Source organism: Bubalus kerabau, chromosome 3 (assembly GCF_029407905.1).
Source record: "Bubalus kerabau isolate K-KA32 ecotype Philippines breed swamp buffalo chromosome 3, PCC_UOA_SB_1v2, whole genome shotgun sequence".
NCBI classification, from domain to species: domain Eukaryota; kingdom Metazoa; phylum Chordata; class Mammalia; order Artiodactyla; family Bovidae; genus Bubalus; species Bubalus kerabau.
The window spans coordinates 64,034,728-64,058,825 of NC_073626.1; the positions used below are offsets into that span (position 1 = coordinate 64,034,728).

Genomic DNA, 24,098 nt, shown 5'->3' on the forward strand with positions numbered 1-24,098 from the left:
TCATGCCTGACTCTTTACAACTGTATGGACTATAGCTCTCCAGTCTCCTCTGTCCCCCACTATCTCCAGAGTTTATTCAACTTCATGTCCACTGAGACACTGATGCCATAAAACCATTCATATCAGAAATTTAATTGTATTTTAGAACAATACAAAAATAAAAGATTGACTGATATTCCAAATGCACCACGGGAAAGTGAGCATTATAATATCTTTTTTTTTTAAAGAAAAAAATAATACATTTTATATGAAAATTATAAACTTTGATACAACAAAGTAAGACACAATATGACATAAAGTTAAAAATAAACTAATAAAAATGCAACATAGATCAAAAGTGAAAGGTTGATTTCCCTGTTATATAATCGTTTTACAAATCAATAATAAAAATGATGTAAACACCACAACTGAAAAATGGCAAAAAAAAAGTGAGAAATCCTTATATAACTAAGTATATAAAAAGATGTTCAGTTTCACTAATAGTTAGAAACATCTAAGTTAAAAAATAGAGGTACAATTTTTCACCTCTCAGATTGGCAATTTTTAAAAATAGCATCACCAGTATTTGTTGAGAACATGAAGAAACAAGTACTCTCATACACTTCTGGTTACAGTATAAACCAGTGTAACTTTTTCAAGAGTGATCTGGCAATAGGTATTATAATTTTAAATGTGTACACCTTTCTCACCTCAGTTTCCTTAGCAGAATTTATCTTACAGCAATACTTGAATGAGTTTTTAAAAATGAACATCATAGTATTTTTGAGAAGGATGAAATAGAAAACATTTAAACGTCTACCAGTAAGAAGCAGGTTACATAAATCACATTTCTTTCGTTCAATGGAAAACCATGTATGGGGGGAGAAAAGGACATTTCTGTTTTGCTCATAGCTTTTTAACTTGATTTCACAATACTAAGGACAACAATATAGATGATTATATTCTCTCATTCTCTTTGACTGTAGAATTAAAAATAATTCCACTGATTGATTTACCCCCTCTTTTTGTTTGGCCATGCCTTGCAGCTTGTAGGATCCCCAGCCACGGATTGAACCCAGGCCACCACAGTGAAAGCACCAAGTCCTAACCATTGAACCACCTGGGAATTCCCCTTATCCATTTATTTATTCAACAAATATTTTTGCATGCCCATTGCACTGTTACAATGCCCCATTAGAAAATTGTGTAATGGGGTCTCAAGTTCCCTTCTAGGTCTCTTAGTCAGTTTCCCTTCTTAAACACAGTGAAGACTGTGTTTGTTAGTATTTATGACAACCTGGGAAGCTGATATATCTGATATAACAGCAGAAATAATTTTCATTCTAAAAACCAACAGACGGAAGCAAAAAAGGTAGAATAGTTAAAGGGTGGTTGTGACAGGTTGGTTACAGAGTTGGTTGGGAATTCCAGAGAATTGTTTCTTACTGCTGCCATGCTTCTTATAGTACTCCTGTTGCTTTTTTTTTTTTTTTTTTTTGCTGGCATGAAGGGACTTGAAAGAAGGAAGTCACTGCCTCATCATGTTTATTTGCTCTTTAAAATCTCAGTTCTTTCTCTCATAATATAACTTAAGAGGGAGATTTTCTGCAACATCATGAATTAACATTCATAACAGAGAAACTTGACAGGGCTGAAAATCAACCAGATGCACTGGCTCTGTTCAAAATGTTGTCAACACATTGAAATCTTTTCTTAATGGTTGGAAGGAAGCCTCTGCTCTGATACCTACAAGAGCTGCTCACATTCCTGGCTGCCCAGTCCTGTCCCAGGATTCCCAGGCCTCCTCTTGATACATCTGAAAGTGAAAGTGAAGTCGCTCAGTCGTGTCCGACTCTTTGCGACCCTATGGACTGTAGCCTACCAGGCTCCTCTGTCCATGGGATTTTCCAGGCAATAGTACTGGAGTGGATTGCCATTTCCTTCTCCAGAGGATCTTCCCAAACCAGGGATTGAACCCAGGTCTCCCACATTGTAGACAGACACTTCACCGTCTGAGCCACCAGGGAAGTCCTCTTGATAAGGGCCTAGATGGGATCAGATCAGATCAGTCACTCAGTCATGTCTGACTCTTTGCGACCCCATGAATCGCAGCACGCCAGGCCTCCCTGTCCATCACCAACTCCCGGAGTTCACCCAGACTCACGTCCATCGAGTCAGTGATGCCATCCAGCCATCTCATCCTCTGTCGTCCGCTTCTCCTCCTGCCCCCAATCCCTCCCAGCATCAGAGTCTTTTCCAATGAGTCAACTCTTTGCATGAGGTGGCCAAAGTACTGGAGTTTCAGCTTTAGCATCATTCCTTCCAAAGAAAGGATTATAATATCTTATATGTGTATAACAGTGTTTACACACACACACACACACACTTATCTAATGTATATGATGAGGTTGTTACTGTTAGCCCATTTTAAGTTCAGTCAGTTGTGTCCAACTCTGCAATCTATGGACTGCAGCACACTATGCTTCCCTGTTCATCACCAATTACTGGAGCTTGCTCAAACTCATGTCCATTGAGTCTATGATGCCATCCAACCATCTCATCCTCTGTCATTCCCTTCTCCTCCTTCCTTCAATCTTTCCCAACATCCTTTTCCAGTAAGTCAGTTCTTTGCATCAGGTGGCCAAAGTATTGGAGCTTCAACTTCAGCATCAGTCCTTCCAATGAACATTCAGGACTGATTTCCTTTAGGATGGACTGGTTGGATATCCTTGCAGTCCAAGGGACTTTCAAGAGTCGTCTCCAACACCACAGTTCAAAAGCATCAGTTCTTTGGCACTCAGCTTTCTTTGTTTATTTTGGCTTCCTCTCTTTGAAAGACTCTTCAGTGTCTAATTTCTACCCCAATGCAAGAGGGTGAAGTTGGTCACTTATTTAGGCTCACTTGTTTGTTGTGTTTTGAACTGGCATGTGTGGCATGTGTGGTGAGTGTTCACAGTGGATGGACCACAGGGGTTTGCCACAGCCCAAGGTTGCATGCGTTTCCTAGGTCTACATTGCTGTGTCTCCAGGTGCTCTGCAAGGGCACTGTCCTAAGTGGTCCCTGCATTTTGTGCACTTCCCAGGTCTAAAATGCTCAGGTTCTCATGTGCTTCACAGGCATACAGACTGGACGGCCTGTGCGTTTTGTGCCCTTACCAGGTCTGAGCAGCTCAGCTGACCAGGTGCTTGGTGAGTGCACCGTCCACGTGGGCCATGCGTCTCATTTACCTTCCAGGCCCCCACAGCTCGGTGTCTCAGATCCTCCACAAGAGCTCAGTCCCAGGTATGCCGTGTCTCCTCTGGGGAGCTGATCTCAGGCTGTGACACTCCTGGCAGATGTCAACTGTCCAGGATCCCAGAAAAATGAGGTTAGCAACTGGGATCCTCCTTATAGTTGGTGGAAGATGCGGTCTCTGGGGCTGAGACTGCAGCAGCCCCTTGCCTTCCAGCTCTGGCTGTCCCTCGTCTGCCTCTGCCTCTGGGGATGGGGCTCAGCAATTTTTATGGTCCAACTCTCACATCCATACATGACAACTGGAAAAACCATATGTTTGACGACATGTGACAATAGACAAAGGAAAATTACGTGACTTGTCTGAAATCAATTACTAGTTCTTTCAGCCCTAACTTCTGTATTTAAATCACATTAGTTAAAACAGTCTTAAGTTTTCCAGCTCTTGTAATCTATTTTTTTTTAACCTTTTGGATGACCATCGTGAGAAATCACAATTTATAATGTTCAGACTTGGTTCAATTTTTTAAACTACTTTGAACAATGAATTATGATTCTTAATAGGAAGAGTCAAGATGTACTCTGACTACAGAGACTCATTTTTAAATAACATTTAATGTGCAGATTATATTAATGAGATTTAGCACAGATAACCTGTTTAATTGGCTCTGTGGACAGTCAGCATAGGTATAGAAGCGAGGTAAGCTTCTTTTGATTAAATTGTACAGGCTGCCCCCAATAGAGTAAGGTGTCAGATACAATAACAATCTTGTATTTCTGACTTACTGGCTTATGGACATTATTTAATAGCTTGTCAAAAGTCATTTAAATCAACTCATTTGAAAAATGGCATTCAGTACAGATTATTCATGTAGAAAGCAACATTTAAATCAGAGTAATAAACATTTTTGTTTTGTTACCCATAAAGAACAAATTTATGTAAATTCCACCACAAGGTCTTATTAAAAGTATTGAGCGATGATTGCCAAGTGTTTAGCAAAGTTTTTAAAATACATTACACAGAGTTAGATGCTGTCTTGAAGATTGTAACTGAATGACACCACACAAGTATCATATAGGATCTAACAATGAGAAAATATATATATTTTTTATAAATTGAAATGCAGGAAAGCAAAGATATAAAATTCACTTTCCATAAACAGTTTGTAAAATAACTTCTAGCTAAACTTTCCTAATATATACTTGGTCATCATATTCTGTATGTGAGGCAGGACATGAAAATTAGAGTCAGAATTTCCATGTTATAACTGACGAGAAGCTCTGGTCAAAAATTATTGGTGAGAGAAATGCTTGGAGTATGATATGAAATGTCCATCAAGATAGTATAAAATGAAAATTTTAAAAGGTAAGAATCAGATACTACAGAGCCTTGAAACAACATCAAAATGCTTCACATTTGCCTTAAAAACAGAGGAAAGTTACTGAGCAGGAGTCTGACATAATTAGATTTGAATTCCACAAAATTCCTCTTCCTGCAGTGTTAAAAATAAATCTAAAAGATATGCAGTATAAGGTGGAGGACCACGTAAGACAAAGATTAGCAAATTAGGGATCTATGGGTCAAATCCAGCCTATCACCTGCTTTTCTTTTCAATCCAGGACTTAATATTAGTTTCTACATTTTCAAATGTTTGAAGGAAAAATAGAAGAATAATATTAATGTCACATAAAATTATATGAAATGCAAATTTAAGTGTTCATAAACAAAGTTTTATTGGAACATAGCCATGCTTATTCATTTCATTAATATCCCACCTCTGACTGCTATTGCCATTATAACCTCAGCATTAGTAATTGCAACAGACATCGCAAAGCTCAAAAAGCCTAAAATACTTATTACATCGCCCTGGACAGAAAAAGTATAATGACTCCTGATTTCAGCTATTGAAGTGATCCAGGTAAGATCTGATAGTAATTTACAAAGATAGAGAATAATAGGTGAATCCAAGAGGGATAATTTTACCTTCACTTGACAATACATTGAGTGTAAGTATAAGGAAAAATGTGTTGTCAAGAGGCTCCTAAATTTCTAAATAACATGTACATGTTGACAGTATCCATAAGTTAGTTCATATTGGAAGAGGATCACATTGGCCAGTGAGTGGAGGGAAAAAAGGTCTCAGTTTCACACATCTGAGTTGCAGATACTTTGAGTTATGAATACGTATGTAAAGCTGACAGCTGAATATATATGGAGTTCAGATGAATGATTCAGGCTGGAGCTATAAAAATGTGAGTGACCAATAGGCCGTATATAGCAATTAAATTCATTAGTTTCTATGAGGCATCCAAGGATGAGAGTGCAAAATGATGCCAGAGTCATCCTAGGGCCAAATATGAAGGATTTGTGGTATTTATTGTATGTAAAGTAAGATGTCCCTGTGAAGAAGTCAGAAAAAGAGGGGTAAGAGAGAAAAGATGAAAACTAACAGGCTTTACTGTCATGGAAAACAAAGAAAAAATGTCAAGAAAGAAGGAACGCTCAACCATGTATGACCTGCTAAGAAGCAAAACAGGCGACTGACCAAATCTCTATTGATATAACTAACTTTAGCCATGCTTTTTTGGACTGAAATTTATTTCTACATTATCTATAATAAATATTCTGAAGAATGGTCAGGCCAAATAAGTCAATAAAGACAAAAAGCCCTGATAGTTTGAATTATACAAATATTTAAAACTGTACAACTGAAAAGCAAATGCCAAATCAAAGAAAAACAGAAAACTGGGAAAATATTTGCAATGCATATGATAAAGATTTATGAAGCAAAATTATTAAAGATCAATGATAAACTACTGAGTTCTGCAATAGAAAATAATCAGACAAAAATTGAATAGGCAGTTCAGAAAAATAGCAATGCATATGATTGGTAAACTTTTTTTAAATTTAAATTTATTTTTAATTGGAGGATTCTTGCTTTACAATATTGTGTTGGTTTCTGCCATGTGTCAACATGAATCAGCCATAGGTATACATATGTCCCCTCCGTCTTCAACCTCCCTCCCACTTCCCACCCCATCTTAACCCTCGTGGTCACAGAGCAAGCACTGTATGATTAGTAAACTTGAACAAAATACTCAGCAAATGAACATTTCATTTCTATGCCTGTAAAGTTGAGAACTAGACCCTATAAAGTGGTTACTCATTATATAGGAGATTCACTTCTACCTTCTGGTTCCTAAACCAATATGTGTGTGTGCTTAGTCACTCATGTCTGGCTCTTTGCGACCCCATGGACTCCTGCCAGGCTCCTTTGTTCATTGGATTCTCCAGGCAAGAATACTAGAATGGGTAGCCATTCCCTTCTCTAGAAGATCTTCCCAATCCAGGGATCAAACCCAGCTCTCCTGAATTGCAGCGAAATTCTTTACCATCTGAGCCACCAGGGAAGCCCCTAAACCATTATAAGTTAATTAATTGTGTGTTGAGGTTTTATATATTGATGGAAATTTACAAACAGTGATAATGTCTGAAAAAGAAACATTTTTGAGTGATTATACTTAAAAACTTATGGCCACAAAAGCATAACAAATGCTATGAAATTCAGGATTATAAAGTGCAATTGAGGGAAAGCAAGTGTTTCCCTTCAGAAGAAATGTGCAGTTTTTATGCTGTACAAAACAGAGATGAGTGCTTAAATAAGTGGACAGGGGTAGCCTAGGAGTTGAGAGACCTGTATGGTTCTAATCTTGTAAATAACATCTCTGTGTACATTTCCTCATACAGAGAATTGTTATGAGGCATAAGAAGTTATTTTGATGGAGAAAAATTATTACACATGTATGTTTTTTCTCTGGGATCAGATTGTATTGTTGGTCAATATGTTATTTACATATTGCACCTTTTCAAGACCCTGTTTCAGTGCACATCAAAACATAAACAATATCAGTAATGACATTTAAAATGCATTATCTTTATCAGTAGAAGTTTATGCTATTTTAGTAATGTCAGGATGATGAATAGCATATAATTCAGAGAAGAATGGCCCAGAGCAGATATATAGAATTTACATAGGATGGGTTCATCTGGCAATAAATCAAATGAAAATTTCAATTTTATGGTCTTAACATTTCAAGAAGCTAATCCTAATTTACAATTTATTTGCAAGATTTGAGCATTTTGACCCTTTTATTTAATCTCAAATTATGTCATCTTTACCTAAATGATCATCATTTTTATGTTATTAAGAGGTTAATTAGTTTTCTAATGTATAGTACTGAAAGGTACTTTTGAGACTGAGATAAATGCATTTTTCTAAAAGAAAGTCTGCTATAATTCCAGTGTCCCATTTCCATCATGTTATTCCATACTTCTAAACATAGTTCCAACATTTGATATGTTCCTTTGAAAGCATGCTCAAGTCTTATTTACACATGAATGTCCAATGTAATTAGTGAAATCTAAAATTCCTGGAGTGCTGGGTTACTGTCCTCCTCTTCTTTCTTTCTTTCTTTTTTTTTTTTAATATTTCCCTACAACACATAGTAGAGTTCAGTGGTTTTCAACCCTGGCTGAGCATCAAAATGATCTGTGAAGCTGTTAAAAATATCGTGAGAGAGGCCAACCTCCTGGTCCATTCCCACTGAGTCTCAAGCTGAGACAGAATCTCCTGGGGTGGGCTCTGTCATTTTTATTTTGAAAAAATCTTCACAGATGATAGTGAGACTGAATTAATTAAGCTTTTTCAGGTTATAAGTAAAAAAAAAAAAAAAGTTCCTCTAGAGCTATCTTATAAAAGGAGGACTTATTTTAAGGTTACAGAAATCACAGAACAGAGCCAAAGCCTGGGAGCATGGAAGGGGCCCCACGGAGGGCTTTTCCTGCAGCCTGCTTTCTGACCCCTTTTTGTCTCTGCATGTCAGCATCATTCACCGTTATACTTCGAGGCAAGCATCCACTGTTTCCTAGCTTCTCAGTTTGCATTATTTGTTTTTGAGGAAGCAGTCAGACTGATCCCTGAATCTCTTAGTACTGATTCTAAGTTCTTAGGATAGGGTCCATCTGTTGAATTTGAGTCAGATTCCAAATCTTTGCATGCTTGGTCACTCAGGCATGTCCGACTGTTTGCAACCCTTTGGATTAGCCCACCAGGCTTCTCTGTCCATGAGATTTTCCTGGCAAGAATACTGGAGTGGGTTGCCATTTCCTTCTCCAGAGGATCTTTCTGACCCGGGGATCAAACCCACATCTCCTGTGTCTCCTGCATTGCAGGTGGTTCCTTTACCTGCTGAGCCATCAGGGAAGCCCAGAACTGGCCATGTACTACCATTTACTACCGTTACTGCTCCCACCAAGGATGGTGTGAGGGAAATAGAGGGACCGATCTACTAGGTCCACTATAATGGTGTGTCTCAGGTTCAGGATCACTGGATAATTCATTTAAACAACAAACATTTACAAGTTCACACAGGTGCCCCACTGGACTAAGAATATAAAGTTAAACAGCATAGATATGTTCCCTGCTTTGCAAGATGCTTCAAATATTCTGTTTAATTTTTTTCCCCAGGGGAGAGATAGTAGCATACTGATGCAGGTTGAAAGTGAAAGAGAAGTGACAAAGATGATTAAGGTAATCCCATAATTTATTATACAAACGAATATACTTTCGAGAGTGAAAGACACTAATGAAAAGCATATATGATCACTTTAAAATTGAAGCTCAGGTTTCTGGCCTGGGAAACTGGATGACAATGCTGCCGTTAAAGATCACAGAACAGGTTCAAGTCAGGAGGAGGGCTTCAGTTTTAAACACATCAAGATGGAAATGGAGCTACCTGCCTATGGGCTTGTAGGTCTGGAACTCCAGAGGCTTTTCTCAGCAGAGATATTCATTTAGAGTCGATAGTCTATTGACAATAAATGAAAGCAATAGGGTATATCACTCTCACCAAGAGCTTTTATCTTTTAAATCTTCCTAAGGCAAAACATTTGCTTCTTTAAGATCTATATGTCCCTGCCTGTTTACCTCTTTCAGATGTTGACATAATCTGAAGCCACACTTCCATATTACTGTTAGTAAACTACCTTTACATTGAAAAATTCTGCCAAAACTAGATGGACATTTCTACTCTCAGCTTGGTAATCAAATTTACAATAGTGATTTTAGATTTCACTGGTTTATTTGTTTCCAAAGCCTTAATTTTTATTTGTAAAAATATTATGTTTAATTCTTGATGACATTTATATAATTACATTCAATAATAGATTGAGTGAATGAAGAATTAGTGAAACTAGATGTTGAGAAGGGAGGATTTGAGCAGATGATGAGGATAGTGTGGTATGTGTGTATGTGGTGTTTGTGTGTGAGGGAGAGAGACAAAGACAGAGATAGAGGGAGAGAGGGAGAGAGGAATGTAAAGGAAGGACAGAAAAAAAAAGAAAGGGAAAAGAGAGAAGGAATAGAGTTTTATGTACTTTGCTAAATTCTTCAGCATTCTTATTATCTTGTTATAGTCTTATTTGTTCTCACAGTATAGGGCTCTTTCCCTCATTTTATTTTCTCACTTCCCAAGGCTGTGCTTAGAGCCATGAGTTCTAAGGATGCTGAAAGGCAATAATCATTCTCAGTACCAGTGGGTACCAATGCCTGGAGGCTTAAGACATGATGGATTTAACACTGTCATCATCTGTCCCTCATTTCGCTGAGTGCACACACTGACTTCCTATTATCAGAACTGTGTAATTTAAGAAACACCACAGTAACTACTTTATACTGACACTACAACAGTTTTACCTATGGTACAAATGTTTTCCCAGGTATAGAGACTGACAAATGTATAATGCCTAAAGAACTTTTGTGAAAACCAACATTTATAGATCAGAAAACTCCGTTTTTGGTGTATTCCAAATTATCTTCCAATATAGTCTCATTCCCAAGATTCCAATTTCAGGTATCATTTCTGTTAGATTTAAGCTAGTAACTGATGAGACTGAAAGTATGTGATATCTTTTCAGCCTCTCTTTAACAATCGAAAACATAAATCTCTATTGGCAAACTCTTAACTTGGAGGGATGGGTGTGTTTGTGTGTGCGTGTGCACGTGTGTATGTGTGTGTGTATACATGCCTGCAAGGGTCTTCACATCATCCATTAGTTGGCATCACATTAGTTAGTTACTTAGTTAGGTAGTCAGGGTAGACAGGCATTGCCTATTGGAACTGTGTGTTGGAGGTGATTATGAGGATTATGGTCTTTTCCAACATGGCTATGAAAGACTTTATCATAGTGGTTATGGAAACTGACCATCTTTCCCTATAATTGAGTAATTCATTCTATTAAATTAATATACTTTCATATGGTATACATATTGTAATACCTGTGAAAATAGATTTGACATATGATTATATCTTATTTTCTTATCTTATTTTATATCTTTTATTTATTTGGTGAAAATATCTAGATGGCACAGTGGTAAAGAATCCACTTGCTCATGCAGGAGATGTAAGAGCTGCAGGTTTGATCCCTGTGTTGGAAAGATTCTGTGGAATAGGAAACGGCAACCCACTCCAGTATTCTTGCCCAGAAAATTGTTTGGACAGGCAACCCTGGTGGGCTATAGTCCATGGGTTGCAAGGACGTGGACAGGACTGAACAACTGAGCACAAACACACACGCACACACACAGACGCAGGAATTGAGTGAATGGTTCAAGAATTCATTCTCTTTGCTCCTTTCGTGTACAAAGCAATAACAGCTACAGTAGAGGCATTAGAATATGAAGTTGTTTAGGCTCATGATGTTTAGATAATTCATGAAGGCATTATCAACTAAATAACGTCTCAGATCTCAGAGATAAAGTGAAGTATTTTAAAATGATTGTAGATTTTAAAACTTGAATTTGAAAATTAGTGATATGCATCCTGTTGCTATTTTAACCAAACTATATAAATATGAAAATTATATAAATATTTAGTAAATTATATAAATAATTATTTATTATTTAGTATATTGCGTAATAATTTCTTTAATTTTGTGTCTGTATGAGATGATGAATGTTAAATAAACTTATTGTGGTAGCCACGTCATGAGGTATATAAATCAAGTCAAACCAAAAAAACTAGTTATATTGGGATATAATTGACATACAACACTGTGTAAGTTTAAGGTTTACAGCATAATGATTTGATTTACATACATCATTTCATATAGATACAAAATTAAAATATTAAAATTTTTTTTTCTTCTGATGAAAGCTCTTTGAATTTATTCCCTTAAAAACTTTCATATATAACACACAGAAGTGTTAATTGTATTTATCATGTTGTACATTACAGTCTTAGTATTTATTTATCCTATACTGGGGTTTTTTTAAAATTTCTTTAATGCATTTGTTATTCAATCATTCTATCAAGAAAGTGAAATGTTGCTGCTACAAGCTGTGAATGACGCCAGGATTCATGACCTCCAGAGGAGAGCAATTCAATCCAGGGCCAGTGATGAGGCTTGATTGCTCAGGGCTTTTTGTGTATAAAGTTTTATGAAAGTATAAAAGGTATAGAGAAAGCTTCTGACATAAACATCAGAAGGGGATAGAAAGAGTGCCCTCTTGCTAGTTTTTAGCAAGGAGTTATATACCTGTTAGCAAGCTGGTAATTAGAGAAAGGAAATGCCTCAAAACAGAGAGAATTGTACCAGACCCCTCACCCACAACATGCACTTTGAGATAGCATTGGCACAAAGTGAGTCGTCCTGGGCCATAAAACAATGGTCATGAATCTTGAAGAAAGGTAGATTTCCAAGCAACTACATAGTTCGTTAACATAGTTTAAAGAAGACATTTCCATGGGAAAAGTGCATTGGTTAGCTCAAGGTTTGAGACAAAGTTCAGTTCAGGTGGAACCAAGTGTTGTCATGACAACACAGAATTTTAAAAGCAAAGCAAAAAAAAAAAAAAAAAAAGTCTGCCACTTGCAGTTTTATTTCCTCCTGCTGCTTGGAGATTTACAGAGTCGGACACGACTGAAGTGACTTAGCAGCAGCAGCAGCAGCCTCCCTACCAAGGCCATTGACACTCTCAAAATTCCTCTTTTGTTTTCTCTTCCTCTCACATCCCAAAATTCAATAAGTGACGCTGTAAGTCTGCTTGGCTTTCCATAACAACATACCACATCCTGGGTGGCTTAAACAACATAAATTCATTCTTCACAGTTCTGTAGGATGGGAAGTCCAAGGTTAAGGTGCCAGCCAGGTATGCCTAATTCTTAGACCTCCTGTCCTAGCTTGTAGGAGGCTGCTGTCTCACCGTATGTTCACCTGACCTCTTTGTGTGTTTGTGGAGAGCAAGTGAGCTCTCTGGTGTCTCTTCTTGTAGGGACACTAAGCCTATCAGATCACGGTCCCATCCTAATGACCTCATTTATTTCCTTAGAGGCCTCTTCTTCAAATATAGATACACTAGGGTTAGGGCTTCAATGTATGAATTTGGGGAGGGGACCCAAATATTCATATTATAGCAAAGACCAAGTCCAGGAAAATTGGTAAAGATATTATTGCCATTACTACCATCTTATTTTAGATTCTTTTTGTTTCTTGCTTGAATAATGTTGAAATTTCTAATCTACAATTTTTGTTTCTCCATTCCATCCTTCTCATAAGCGCTTTGTTTTGATTATAATGTTTAAATTTGATGCAGTTGCTTCCATGACTAAATATTTCAGTTGTTCTTTAGAATAAAGTATAAGTTGCATGATGTGTACAGCCATCTATTATCTATCTCTTTTTGCTTTACTCTACAGCATAATACATAGAATGCTCCTCATGGTACATATGACACAATGCTATAGATTTATAAATGACTCTTTCAAGTACCAAGGTTTTATTCTTTTTATTTATTTATTTTTGTCTTGGGAGAGCCTTTCTCTCATTGGAAAATGTCTACATATCATTATGGTCCCAGCAGACATGTCAAATCCTCTATGAAGTCTCACTTATTTTTTGTTCCTATAGACTATGTCTAGAAAAAATTTTCTACTAACCTGAAACAAAATGTATGTTTGAAAAAGACCTAAGATAACTCTAAAAAACTTTTGGGCCACACAAAAAATCAAAGTTGTTATTGCAAAAGACAGAGCAAATAAAAACCATAGTGTTCAATATTCAAATACATGAGAAATAGTTAAGTAATGTTTTTAGTGAAACTTTGTAGCTTTAAATGCTTATCTTGATAAATAACAAGCTCACTTCAATCAGAATTATGCAAGTTAATTTGAAAACCTGGTTGGAATGAGTGAATTTTTAGGTAATTGCAAAACATACATGGCAAAAGATATACAAAATCCAAACAGAATATTTTGCATATTAAAAAATGAGAAAAGAGAAAAACTATTTCTGAAATAACTCCAGCTCAAAACCTTTTTAAAGAATTATTCGAAACCAAACAACAACACGAAAGGAAGAATATAAAAAAGAAATCCATCCAAATTCCAAATCCTTTGGAAGAATACCAAGGTTTATGAAAGACAGCAATGAATTAGAAAGCAGAAACCAAGACAGTTTTTTTGAATGTTGCTACAAAAATGCGGGGAGGGGAGAAGGCAGCAAATGAAAGAATAATAAACTTTGAACAAGTCAAGTTCATAAAGTAATGGAAAGATGATCCAATATTAAGAAATCAAAAATTATTTCCATAGTGCCAATATATTTGCCTACACTTAATAAAGTTGGGCTAGACAGATACTTATTTACTATCATAAAATAGAAATGGCCTCACTCAAAAATCACAATTATACTTAATGCAAAAAAATAGTTATGCTTCTATTATGTCATGAGTATAAAAATTATGTTTATTTGCAGTATCTAAGAGAATAAGATAATTTAGAAAAATGTTGGGCATAATATTAAAATTCAGAAATCAATTTTATTCCATATAAATGATAGGCAATTAGAAGCTATACTTGAAGAAAGGACCCAAATAACAATAATATGATAAATGAAATATCTAATCATTGCATATCATATCAGTTAGAGAATGGCAGGCATTTTTTTCACGTGAGTAGCTTTCACTTTTTTGTGGGTTAATTCTTTTTCACTTTTAAACATGGAAAAATTCAAATATATAATAAAGTAGAGAGACTAGTGGAATGAACCTCTACCTACCTTTCATACAGCTTTAATAATACTACATGGCCAATCTTCTTTCATCAAAATGTTAACCCATGTTTCTAAAAACTTCACAAACTTAATTTGACCTAATTATTATATGTAAAATGTAGTTAACAATAATAATTCTTTAATATCATCTGTGTTCAAATTCCCATGATTGTGCACATATCACTCTCTTTCTCCTGCCTCCCTTTCTCAATTTATTTATTAACCAGTTTTGTTTGTCTCATATTTCCTATTGTCTGAACTTTGTGAATCATTTAAAATGACACTCTAGTGTCATTTAATGTATTCTTATAGGGTTTGTAGTTAATGGCTAGATCAGGCTTATATATTTTTATTTTAGTAAAACACTTTCAATATGGTGTTGTACACATCAATCAGGAAGCATGTGCGTCTGGCTGTGTCTTTCTGTAATGTTGGTAGCCACTGATAATCATTGTTAGAACCATATTTTTCATTATGAGTCACAAAATAGAGCTATTAAAATTTAATTAATCCATTAGTCAGACTAAATGTTGTCTATTGAATAACAGAAATATCTTTATTAGAGTGAACATTTTAAATATTTTTGTACCTTTCATTTTTTGCTATGCTTAAAGATATATCCTTATTTGTTTCTAAAAAGCCTATTGTTATTTAGTATTTTTATAATCTTCCCAGTCATTATTGCTTGACATATTTTAACAACACACTCAAAAATATTCGTCCTATTCATGCAATTTTCCTATTGCTTTAGACTGAATTATTCCAATCTAAGATTCTGAGGCAGAAATTTTTATGGAAGAGGTTTCTTAGGAGATTTTCAAGAGAGGCAGACTTGGGAAAAAAGTATGTTAAACTCTAATGCAATAATAATAATAATAAAGGAAAGCTATATGGAAGCCAATTATATGGAGAACTCTGGAGCTGGACAATTTCCAGAGTTGTCTTGGACCAGTGGGAGGATACCAGATCTCATTACCCTTAAGGAACCAGAGTTTGGCAACAGAAAGGAAAAAGAAAACAGAGGAAGCTGTCTGTGTTTAAGGAAAATTCCTGGAGAGCAAATTAGATGTGAGATGTCAGCAGAGGGAAGATGCCTCGTGCCTGGAGGGCAATTCTTGTGGGCACCACAGCATCCAGAATGGCTTATTTTGTGCCACTCACACCCACCTGCTTCCTGTAGTAAGTTTAGTTCATCTAGAAATACCTTCTCTAGGTATCTCTATAGAAATATCTTCTCTCGGACACTACAAAAACCAGGTGAGTAGGAAGGACTCAAATCCCAACAACTGCAACTGGTCTTGAGGATATAACTGATACCCTTTCTTTCCCTCATCTTTGACTCATTCTAAATTCCCTGTCAGCTAGAACAGCCTGTATTCTGAGTGATTTTATATATATATATATATATATATATATATATATATATATAAATGGCTTACCCCAGACCATCACACCTGGTAAAGAATCTGCCTGCAATGAAGGAGACCCTGGTTTGATTCCTCGGTCGGGAATATCCCCCGGAGAAGGGATAGGCTACCTACTCCAGTATTCTTGGGCTTCCCTGGTGGCTCAGATGGTAAAGAATTCTCCTGCAATGTGGGAGACCTGGGTTCGATCCCTGAGTTGAGAAGATCCCCTGGAGAAGGATATAGCTACCTACTCCAATATTCTGGTCTGGAGAAAACCATGGACTGTATAGAGTCGATCATGACTGAGTGACTTTCACTTTTTTTTCAGACCTTCACACCCGAGGGACTGGTTTATCATGGCCTCTTCAGGTTACCAGGCTACTGCACTCATCTATTTGCTGCTACACACAGGCAGAGTAGGAGTATTAGGAAATATCCAAGTGGATCCCAGGGAGACAAATGTTTTCTTTTCTGCCTCCAATGTATAGTAGCATTCCCATCTCCTCTTGATGTGTGTGTGTGTGTATGTGTGTGTGTGTGTTAAGTGTTAGTCACTCAAGTAGTGTCTGACTTTGTGACCCCATGGATTGTAGCCTGCCAGGCTACTCTGTCTATGGAATTTTCCAGGCAAGAATAATGGAATAGGTTGCCATTTCCTTCTCCAGATATTCCTCTTGATACTCAAGGTTAATTGCCAGTGTTGTGATTCCTTCCTATGCTTTCTCTTGGCACTAGGACCTTGAAGAAACCTATACCAACCATCACTTAATGGTTCACTTAAACGATCCTTTTGAGAACTGGGATCTCTAGAACAACATCATCAAAAAAGGAAACCACAAATTCCCCAAGTAAATATTCTTGTATGATAAGCAAGGCCACTTTTACCCCTTGGTTACCTTACCCTCATATTCTATCTGTGGGGGATATAGTACATACAGTGGTCTTTGAGGATGAAGAGTTAGAACTTTCTACTATTGGCTGATACAAAAAAAATTTTTTTTTAATGTTTTGGTTGCAAAAGTCTTTGAAGTAAAGAATTAAATGTATATTTGAGTAATACATATGAATAATTTCCTCAAAAACTTTTAAACTATCTATAGTAGCATTCTTGTTATTTAGGCTTTGAACCAGAGCAGAAAATTGTTATTAATTGTTACTAAGAATTTATAATCAAATAAATGGCTTACTTGCTAATGTAATTGAAATATAGTACATGAACAAAATTTTCCCAATCCGTTTTATTAAACAGTTTGTGGAGCAAACATAAAGTATGAAAAGTTAAGCCAATATGAATGCAGTAATATAAACGTATATTAAATATTAACATTTTTATTGTGGAGATAAAATTCCTTTAATCCTAAAGGAAATCAACCATGAATATTCATTGGAAGGACTGGTGCTGAATCTGAAGCTCCAGTTCTTTGGCCTCTGATGCAAAGAGCCAAATATTTGGAAAAGACCCTAATTCCGGGAAAGATTGAGGGCAGGACTAGAAGAGGGCAATGTATGATGAGATGGTTGGATAGCATCATCTACTCAGTGGACATAAGTTTGAGCAAACTTCCAGGAGATAGTGAAGGACAGGGAATTGTGGCACACTTCAGTCCTTGGGGTAGAAAAGAGCCAGACACGACTGAGAGACTGAACAATTGGATTATAATAGTACAAAAAAGAAAGCCTCTTTTAGCTGTGTACTCCTATTTAGCCAGTTAATTCAATAGGTAGCACTTTACATGTCTAAAATACTTACCTAGGGAAGTAATTTGGAAGGAAAACTATGACAAACTTCAGTTCAGTTCAGTTGCTCAGTCGTGTCCGACTCTTTGCGACCCCATGAATCACAGCATGCCAGGCCTCCCTGTCCATCACTCAGATTCACGTCCATTGAGTTGGTGATGCCATGCAGCCATCTCCTCCTCTGTCATCCCCTTCTCCTCCTGCTCCCAATCACTCCCAGCATCAGAGTCTTTTCCAATGAGTCAACTCTTCACATGAGGTGGCCAAAGTACTGGAGTTTCAGCTTTAGCATCATTCCTTCCAAAGAAATCCCAGGGCTGATCTGCTTCAGAATGGACTGGTTGGATCTCCTTGCAGTCCAAGGGACTCTCAAGAGTCTTCTCCAACACCACAGTTCAAAAGCATCAATTCTTTGGTGCTCAGCCTTCTTCACAGTCCAACTCTCACATCCATACATTACCACTGGAAAAACCATAGCCTTGACTAGATGGACCTTTGTTGGCAAAGTAATGTCTCTGCTTTTGAATATGTTATCTAGGTTGGTCATAACTTTTCTTCCAAGGACAAACTTGGACAGCATATTAAAAAGCAAATACATCATTTTGCCGATAAACGTTTGTATAATGAAAGCTATGATTTTTCCAGTAGTCATGTATGGATGTGAGAGTTGGACTGTAAAGAAGGCTGAGTGCTGAAGAACTGATGCCTTCAAATTGTGGTGCTGGAGAAGACTCTTGAGAGTCTCTTGGACTGCCAAGAGACCAAACCAGTCAATCTTAGAGTAAATGAACACTGAAAATTCATTCAAAGGACTGATGCTGAAGCTGAAGCTTCAAAACTTGGCCACCTGATGCAAAGAGCTGACTCTTTGGCAAACACCATGATGCAGGGAAAGATTGAAGGCAAGAGGAGAAGAGGACATCAGAGGATGAGATGGTTGGATGACATCATCTTCTCAATGGACATGAATCTGAGCAAACTCCAGGAGATAGTGAAGGACAGGGAAGCCTGGCATGCTGCAGTGTGGGGTTGCAAAGTCAGACACGACTTAGCAATTGAACAACAGTCTCATTAAAGTATATGATGGAATGACTTATTTGGTGAGTTGACATTGGAAACAGACCAAAGAGCTATGTATGACCTTTTACAATTTAAAGGCATGTTGTTCAGTTGCTCAGGCATGCCTGATTCTTTGTGACCCCATGGACTACAGTACGCCAGATATTCCTGTCCTTCAACATCTCCTGGAGGTTGGTCAAACTTATATCCATTGAGTTAGTGATGTCATCCAACCATCTCATCCTCTGTTGATGCCTTCTCCTCCTACCTTCAATCTTTCCTAGCATCAGGGTCTTTTCTAATGAGTCAGCTCTTTGCATCATGTGGCCAAAATATTGGAGCTTCAGCTTCAGCATCAGTCCTTCTAATGAATATTCAGGGTTGATTTCCCTTAGGATTGATTTGCTTGATCTTCTAGCAGTCCAAGGGACTCTCAAGAGTCTTCTCCAACATCACAGTTCAAAAGCATCAATTCTTCAGGTCTTAACTTTCTTTATAGCCCAACTGTCACATCCACACATGACTAGTGGAAACACCATCACTTTGACTATATGAATCTTTGTTGGCAAAGTAATGTCTCTGTTTTTTAATATGCTGTTTAGGCTGGTCATAGAGTTTATTCCAAGGAGCAAGTGTCTTTAATTTCATGGCTGCAGTCACTACTTGCATTGATTTTAGAACCCAAGAAAATAAAGTTATTGTTTCCATTGTTTCTTCATCTATTTGCTGGGAAGTGATGGAACTGGATGCCATGATCTTTGTTTTTTGAATGTTGAGTTTTAAGCCAGGTTTTTCACTCTCCTCTTTCACTTTAATCAAGAGGCTCTTTTGTTCCTCTTAACTTTCTGCCATAAGGGTGGTGTCATCTGCATATCTGAGGCTGTTGATATTTCTCCCAGTATTCTCCTTTCTAGCTTGTGTTTCATCCAGCTTGGCATTTCATATGATGTACTCTGCATATAAGTAAGCAGGGTGACAATATAGAGTCTTGATGTACTCCTTTCCCAATTTTGAACCAGTCCATTGTTCTGTGTCCAGTTCTTTTTTTTTCTTTTTTAAATTTTATTTTATTTTTAAACTTTACATAACTGTATTAGTTTTGCCAAATATCAAAATGAATCTGCCACAGGTATACATGTGTTCCCCATCCTGAACCCTCCTCCCTCCTCCCTCCCCATTCCATCCCTCTGGGTCGTCCCAGTGCACCAGCCCCAAGCATCCAGTATCGTGCATCGAACCTGGACTGGCAACTCGTTTCATACATGATATTTTACATGTTTCAATGCCATTCTCCCAAATCTTCCGACCCTCTCCCTCTCCCACAGAGTCCATAAGACTGTTCTATACATCAGTGTCTCTTTTGCTGTCTCGTACACAGGGTTATTGTTACCATCTTTCTAAATTCCATATATATGTGTTAGTATACTGTATTGGTGTTTTTCTTTCTGGCTTACTTCACTCTGTATAATAGGCTCCAGTTTCATCCACCTCATTAGAACTGATTCAAATGTGTTCTTTTTAATGGCTGAATAATACTCCATTGTGTATATGTACCACTGCTTTCTTATCCATTCATCTGCTGATGGACATCTAGGTTGCTTCCATGTCCTGGCTATTATAAACAGTGCTGCGATGAACATTGGGGTACACGTGTCTCTTTCCCTTCTGGTTTCCTCAGTGTGTATGCCCAGCAGCGGGATTGCTGGATCATAAGGCAGGTCTATTTCCAGTTTTTTAAGAAATCTCCACACTGTTCTCCATAGTGGCTGTACTAGTTTGCATTCCCACCAACAGTGGAAGAGGGTTCCCTTTTCTCCACACCCTCTCCAGCATTTATTACTTGTAGACTTTTGGATCACAGCCATTCTGACTGGTGTGAAATGGTACCTCATAGTGGATTTGATTTGCATTTCTCTGATAATGAGTGATGTTGAGCATCTTTTCATGTGTTTGTTAGCCATCTGTATGTCTTCTTTGGCCATGTCCAGTTCTAACTGTTGCTTCTTGACCAGAATTCAGGATGCTCAGGAGGCAGATAAGGTGTTCTGGTATTCCCATCTCTTGAAGAATTTTTCACAGTTTGTTGTGAACCACACAGTCTAAGGTTTTAGTGTAGTCAATGAAGTCAAAATAGATGTTTTTCTGGAACTCTCTTGCTTTTTCTTTGATGTTGGCAGTTTGGTCTCTGGTTTCTATGCCTTTTCTAAATCCAGTTTAACATCTGGAATTTCTCGGTTCATATACTGTTGAAGCCTAGATTGGAGAATTTTAAGCATTACTCCGCTATCATGTGAAATGAGTGCAATTATGCAGTAGTTTGAACATTCTTTGACATTGCCTTTCTTTGGGATTGGAGTAAAATTTGACCTTTTCCAGACCTGTGGCCTTGCTGAGTTTTCCAAATTTGTGGGCTGTTTGAGTGCAACACTTTCACAGTATCATATTTTAGGATTTGAAAGAGCTCAACTGGAATTCCATCACCTCCACTAGCTCTGTTCATAGTGATGCTTCCTAAGGCCCACTTGACTTCACATTCCAGGATGTCTGCCTCTAGGTGAGTGATCACTCCATCTTGTTTATCTTTGTCATTAATATCTTTCCATATAGTTCTTCTGTGTGTTCTTGCCACGTCTTCTTAATATCTTCTGCTTCTGTTAGGTCCATACCGTTTCTTTCATTTATTGTGACCATCTTAGCATGAAATGTATATCTAATTTTCTTGAAGAGGTCTCTAATCTTTGCCAGTCTATTGTTTTCCTCTATTTCTTTGCATTGATCACTGAAGAAGACTTTCTTATCTTTCCTGGCTATTCTTTGGGACTTTGCATTCAGATGCATACATCTTTTTCTACTTTCACTTTCTCTTCTCTTCACCTTTCACTTTTCTTCTTTTCTCAGCTATTTGTAAGGCTTCCTCAGACAACCATTTTGCCTTTTTGCATCTTATTCTTAGGGATGATTTGATCTCTGCCTCCTGTACAATGTTATGAACCTCCTTCTGTAGTTCTTCTGGTACTTTGTCTTTCAGATCTAATCCCTTGAATTGCTTTTTCACTTCCAGTGTATAATTCTAACAGATTTGATTTAGGTCATACTTGAATGGTCTAGTGATTTTCCCTACTTTCTTCAATTTAAGTCTGAATTTTTTAATAAGGAGTTCATAATCTGAGTCAGTTGGCTCCCAGTATTGTTTTTGCTGACTGTGTAGAGCTTCTCCATCTTTGACTGCAATAATAATCACTCTGATTTCAATATTTATCATCTGGTGATGTCCATGTATAGAGTCATCTCTTTTGTTGTTGAAAGAGGGTGTTTGCTATGACCAATGCATTCTCTTGGCAAAACTCTATTAGCATTTGCCCTGCTTCATTTTGTACTCCAAGGCCAAACTCACCTGTTACTTAAGGTATCTCTTGACTTCCTATTTTTGCATTCCAGTCCCCTATGGAAAGGATACCTTTTTTGGTGTTAATTTTAGAAGGTCTTGTAGGTCTTCCTAGAACCGTTCAACTTCTTCAGCATTTGTGGTTGGGACATAGACTTGGATTACTATGATGTTGAGTGGTTTGCCTCAGAAATTAGTAGAGATCATTCTGCTGTTTTTGATATTGTACCCAAGTACTGCATTTCGGACTCTTCTGTTAAGTATGAGGATTATTTCATTTCTTCTAAGGGGTTCTTGTCCACAGTAGTAGATATACTGGTCATCTGAATTAAATCCACCCATTCAGGTCCATTTTAGTTCACTGATTCCTAAAACGTCGATGTTCACTCTTGCCATTTCCTGTTTCAATTCAGTTCAGTTCAGTCACTCAGTCGTGTCTGAGTCTTTGTGACCCCATGAACCGCAGTACGCCAGGCCTCCTTGTCCATCACCAACTCCTGGAGTCCACCCAAACCCATGTCCATTGTGTTGGTGATGCCATTCAACCATCTCATCCTCTGTCATCCCCTTCTCCTCCTGCCTTCAATCTTTCCCAGCATCAGGGCCTTTTCAATGAGTCAGCTTTCTGCATCAGGTGGCCAAAGTATTGGAGTTTCAGCTTCAACATCAGTCCTTCCAATGAACACCCAGGACTAATCTTTAGGATGGACTGGTTGGATCTCCTTTGCTGTTTGACCACTTCCAATTTACCTTGATTCATGGACCTAATATTTCACGTCCCTATGCATTATTGATCTTTACAGCATTGGACTTTACTTTTACCACCAGACACATCCACAAACTGGAAATTTTTTCCATTTTGGCTCAGACTTTTCATTCCTTCTAGAACTATTTCTCTGCTCTTCTCCCATAGCATATTGGGCACCTACTGACCTGGGTAGTTCATCTTTCAGTGTCATATCTTTTTGCCTTTCATACTGTTCATGTGGTTCTCAAGGCAAGAAAACTGAAGTGGTTTGCCATTCCCTTTTGCAGTAGACCACGTTTTGTCAGAACTCTCCCCTATGACCCATCTGTCTTGGGTGGCCCTACACAGCATGGCTCATACTGTCATTGAGTTAGACAAGGCTGTGATCTATGTGATCAGTTTGGTTAGTTTTCTGTGATTGTGGTTTTCAGCCTGCCCTCTGATGGATGAGGATAAGAAGCTTGTGGAAGTTTCCTGATGGGAGGTACCAGCTATGGGTAAAACTGAGTCTTGATCTGTATACCACATCTCCCAAGATTGTTGTTCAGTGTGCTTGACCCCTCAGCAGGCCCCTGTTTACCCATGCCTCCGCTGGAGACCTCAGGGCACTCACAGACTAGTCTGGCTCTGTCTCTTGTGGGTTTACTGCTCCTTTCTCCTGGGTTCTGCTGTGCCTAAGGTTTTGTTTGTGCCCTCCAAGAGTCTGTTTCCCCAGTCCTATGGAAGTTCTGTAATCAAATCCCACTCATCTTCAAAGTCAAATTCTTTGGGGGAATCTCAGTTCCTTTGCTAGATCCCCAGGTTGGGAAATCTGTTGTGAACCCTAGAACTTTTGCAACAGTGTGAGAATTTCTTTGGTATAATTGTTCTCCATTTTGTAGGTCATCTGCTCAGTGACTCTATGGGGGGGCTAATGGCAACCTATTCCAAGAAGACTATGTCACACATCACACCTCCCAGGTCTGCTACAGCCAGAGCCCCTGTCCCTGCTGCAAGTCATTGCTGACCTGTGCCTCTACAGGGGACACTCAAACACTCAAAGGCAGGTTTGGTCAGTCTCTTGTGGGGGTCACTACTCCTTTCCCTGGGTCCTGGTGCACAAAATGTTAGTTTGTGTCCTCTGAGCATCTCTGGTGGGTATGAGGTTTGATTCTAAATATGATTTCATCCCTCCTACTGTCTTGTTGGGTCTTCTCCTTTGCCTTTGGATATGGGGTATCTTTTTTTGATGAGATCCAACATTCTCCTGTCAATGATTGTTCAGCAGCTAGTTGTGATTTTGGTGTTCTCGCAGAAGATGAGGATGAGTCCTTCTACTCTGCCATCTTAGTTTTGAAAGTCATGAGCATATGACTTTGAAAGTCATGAACATATGATAAATTTTTTGATTACAGTTGTCATTCTCAGTATCATGAAACTCTAAAAAAACAGGAAGCTTC

The 24,098-nt window shown here is 37.8% G+C and overlaps 1 long non-coding RNA gene across 1 annotated transcript in view; it reads left to right on the plus strand.

Moving 5' to 3' along the window:
* LOC129647680 (uncharacterized) overlaps positions 1 to 11,643 on the plus strand; it is a 51,078-nt gene extending 39,435 nt beyond the window's left edge. Inside the window, exons 4-5 of the long non-coding RNA XR_008712426.1 lie at positions 8,740 to 8,802; positions 11,585 to 11,643. This is a non-coding gene — a long non-coding RNA (uncharacterized LOC129647680). The remainder of the gene's footprint in view (positions 1 to 8,739; positions 8,803 to 11,584) is intronic.
* Positions 11,644 to 24,098: the final 12,455 nt, after the last annotated feature.